General features: G+C 42.0%; 1 pseudogene; it reads left to right on the top strand.

Annotated features, from left to right (window-relative positions):
- Positions 1-557: 557 nt before the first annotated feature.
- Positions 558-2,209, top strand: LOC111143577 (annotated as a pseudogene).
- The last annotated feature ends 2,137 nt before the right edge of the window (positions 2,210-4,346 follow it).

Below are 4,346 nucleotides of genomic sequence, written 5' to 3'. Positions count from 1 at the left end.
TTTTCAATGTTTAGAACACAAAGCTCTGTGAATCACAAAGGAGCTAGTTTATCAGTATTACTTGGATTTCTTTAGAAAGTAGTTTAACCCTTCAACTAGTCTCCTCTAGTCTTCACATAGTAGTTTGTAATGGAGACAAAACTTTGAATTGGGGAGCAAACTGGAGGGAAGACGAGATTGGCTGGGGCAGTTTCTACATTCTGCCCTCTTGCAACAAGTATTTGCTTTTGGCTTGCACTGGTCTGAGGTACCCAGATGGAGTTATCTGAGAAGGGGAAAACTTGTTCCTGGTGGAACAGGAAATGCAATGGCTGAGGGACAGGCACCAGGGACCAGAGATTGGGTTTTAAGTCAAGATCCTGGACTCCTCTGGTCAAGATAAAGAGCTCTGTGCATGTTAAAAGTGAAAATGGCATAATCTGTGTTAACATCCCATAGTTTGAAGGCATGATGATGAAAGAACACACATAGATTTGTGGCACATGGAAAATGTGTGCACAGGAAAAGAGACCTATGATTTTCTAAACATAGGAGGACATTCATTCTTTCCCACCAAAATGTCTACATTCTGCTTGGTTATCAAATCTGAAAATTTCTAAGAAGACTGTGTTCCTGGAGTCCCATCAGAGCCCTTAGGGATATAGCAACACATTCTACCATGGCCATGATTGACCCTGCATTGTGGTCCTGGCCTTTGCATATCACTGGAGGAAGTGTGACTTTATTTCATCATGTTGATGAGTTATAAATTATAAAATTCTTTTTAATTACTCCAGTGCTGTGTTTATGGGTCCTGGGTTTGTCCCTTTGGGGTGGAAACCAGAAAATTCTCAGGATAGTAAAGCCCGCCAAGCATATAAGGCACTATGATTGCATCACTGCAGAAGATCTAACAGGTGTGTGATAAAGATGTACCATTGGTTCCCTTGGATGAACAACTGCTATAGTTCCCAAAATCATGCTTCCTCCACACTGTTTCTCCTTGAGCACCCCTGGGTTGTATTCATGCTGCCTTCATTTTTGTTATGACTATGTTTACACAGCTTTATAGTTGGCTCTCCTTTGGGAGAAATACGCTGAAGATTGATATGAATGCAGCTTGGAGAGATCCTCTCCAAGGATCCTCTCCAATTATTCCCTTCGAGTTAGCAGCATTTGCGGTCACCTTGTTTGCCTTGAGATTAGTTTTAGGAACAACCATCGCTGTTGGGATGTTATTTTGTAACCAGATGAAAACAATTTTCACAAACAAAACTTCTGTTGAATCCTAGGTTGAAGAAAAGGCTAAAGATTAAATTCAATATTACCAACTAGAGGGACGCCTGGGTGGCTCAGTTGGTTAAGCAGCTGCCTTCGGCTCAGGTCATGATCCCAGTGTCCTGGGATGGAGTCCCACATCGGGCTCCTTTCTCGTCAGGGAGCCTGCTTCTCCCTCTGCCTGCCATTCTGTCTGCCTGTGCTCGCTCTCTCTCCCTCTCTCTCTCTGACAAATAAATAAATAAATAAAAAATCTTAAAAAAAAAAATATTACCAACTAGATGAGGTTTTACCTTACGATATGGAAGTAGATGGAAGAACTTTAAATGGGTATTTACATGGTCAGGGTCCCTGAAGGAGATGGGCTAGAGTGGCCAATTACAGAAGGCTGTCACCAGTAGAACTTAACAGTAGAACAATTGAGACAAAAAACAGATAAAAGAGTCAGAATTGGGGGAGCCTGCGTGGCTCAGCTGGTTAAGCATCAGACCTGTGATTTCTACTCAGGTCATGATCTCAGGGTCATGAGACTGAGCCCCAGGTTGGGCTCTGCATAGGGTGTGGAGGCTGATTAAGATTCTTTCTCCTTCCCCGCTCCCCACCATGGACTCTAGGGGAAAAAAAAAAAAAAAGGAAGAAGACGAAGCCTTCAGTATAAAGCAGTAGAAGATTCTAGTGGTACTTGCTATCCTTTGACTAAAGGAATCAAAAGGAATGAAAACCTTCTTCACAAGCCCCTTTACTGAAGAGCTTCAAATAAAGATATAGAAACGGGAGTTCTTTTCAGCCACGAGATGGTTATGACACTGATTGCTTAGAGGTAAAATTCTTGATGATTCCTTTGATAGAAGGTGTTTCAAGAATAAGAGTCTGCTTTTCTAGAAAGTGTGTGAAGTATCTGTGTGATGCTGAAATAGATCAAACCCCAGAAAGTGAGAAGAAAAGTAGATAGCACACAGTTAAAGTAAAATTGTTCTTTAAGCCCTCTCCATTACACAAAAATTATAGATATTACTAAAGAATTATACAATGAGCCTACTCTGATCAAGGTGTGTTTTTTTTTTTTCCTCAAAGGTATCCTAGTGCCACGATCTAAATATTTTTATTACCATTTTGAAATGGGAGAAGCCATTCTGCTTATGCCTTTCATTTCCTGCTCCTCTTTGCCACCCTTCTTCACCCCAAAAGGAAAAACACGTTACAAAATGTAAGTCCATTGCAGTGTCCCTGGGATTATTTTTATGTGGTTGCACACTATGGACAACACCTGCAGATATAGTGATGCTTTTACCCGTTTCCCCAGCTGACATTTCTTATGTATTATTCTAAATACTACAGAACTTAGTATGTTAGGTTCAACATAAGCTTAAATTTTATTACCTGTCTTTTAATAATGCAAATTTTTATCCAATCTAACAAAGATTGATGAATGTTCTATAGAAACAAAAACAAAAAAAGATTGCGAGTTGAAATCTTCAAAACCTCTCTCAAATGCCTCCAAAATTTTCCGTTTCCACTTGTACCCCCTAGGTTAGTTAGCTCTCATTGCTTTATGGGTACACGGGGGCTACTGGCTCCTTCCTAGTCTTTTGTCTTCACTTCATGCAGACCACCCTCCATACAATCATCTATCTTCCAAAAGTATAGCTCTCAGCATGTATATTATGAGCCACCCATAGTAGCTGCTCAGAAAATCACTTGCTTTAAGTGATTCCACATTGCCCAAAGGAAAAAGCTTAAACTCTGAGCCCTAATGTTTTGTAAATAATAATAAAAGACTATGATATGGGGCGCCTGGGTGGCTCAGTGGGTTAAAGCCTCTGACTTCGGCTCAGGTCATGATCCCAGAGTCCTGGGATCGAGCCCCGCATCGGGCTCTCTGCTCAGCAGGGAGCCTGCTTCCCCCTCTCTCTCTGCGGGCCTCTCTGCCTACTTGTGATCTCTGTCTGTCAAATAAATAAATAAAATCTTAAAAAAAAAAAAGACTATGATATAATAAAGAATATATTTGGCCTTTGCCCCGGGTTCCTGGTAAAAGAGCTACCAAAACTCTTGGAATTTCCCGAATGATAGAAGTGTCTTTGTTAAGCTAATGAGATGACTCATCAGCCTGGGCCTTCAGATAGCTTCAGGATGGGGGTTGGACATCAGAGAGGCCAGCCATGTGATTAGAGTGTTGCAGTTTTGGCCCAGCCTCACATGGGGTGAGGGAAAGTTGTAGGGAAAGTTGGAGAGGGGTGAGTTTGAGATTAGTCATGTCTTCATAATGAAACACCAATAAAAACTCTGACATCAAGGCTCATTGGAGCTTCCCAGTTGGTGAACTCACAGAAGTGCCTGGAGGCTGACACATTCTCTCTCAGTCCATGGGGAGAGGGCACATAAGCTGAGTTCTGTCCTAGGCTCTCCTCATTTGGCTCTTCTTGAGTTGTAACCTTTCGAATACAACTGTAATAAGTATAGCATTTTCTTGAGTTCTATGAGTCATTCTGGTGAATTATCAAACCTGAAAGAGTCACGGAACCCTCACATTGGGCAGTTGGGCAGAAGTTTTGGTGGCCCGGGGACTCCCTGAAACTTGTGACTATCATCTAATGGGAGGGCAGTCCTGTGGAGGGCTCTGCCCTGAACTTGTGGAGTCTGCACCAACTCCAGATAGTCGGTGTCAGAACTGGGTTGGGTAGAAACAAAATCCAGTATTAAGTGGCTATTACTGGAATCTACAGAAATAGACCATGGAACCAGAGCATGACTTTGGATATCATAGCTGTAATGGAAAGATTGATTTACTAAAAGGCTCCTGGGACCACAAAATGATAATACCACTTCCTGTGCTCTGGGTTAAGCAGAACCCGGAAGTTAGGTTGGCCTCATGCTGAGGAACCATGCCTGTGAGTCATTTGAAGAAAGAAGAATCAAAATATTTTGACTAGCCTAGCGGAAGGCATTTGAAATGCATTATGATCTATGGTCTTGATTCCATGGGATGGGTCCTACCAATGGCTTATTTTGACAAAGACAACATAAGTGTCCTTTTCCACTTAGTTTCTCTGAGGAACATTCCACTTTGGCAAGACAACTGAGCCTGG

The sequence above is a fragment of the Enhydra lutris genome, unplaced genomic scaffold (genome assembly GCF_002288905.1).
Source record: "Enhydra lutris kenyoni isolate GAN:26980312 unplaced genomic scaffold, ASM228890v2 scaffoldscaffold9, whole genome shotgun sequence".
NCBI classification, from domain to species: domain Eukaryota; kingdom Metazoa; phylum Chordata; class Mammalia; order Carnivora; family Mustelidae; genus Enhydra; species Enhydra lutris.
Note: the sequence above shows the minus strand (reverse complement) of the source record. Positions and strands in the feature narration are given on the sequence as shown.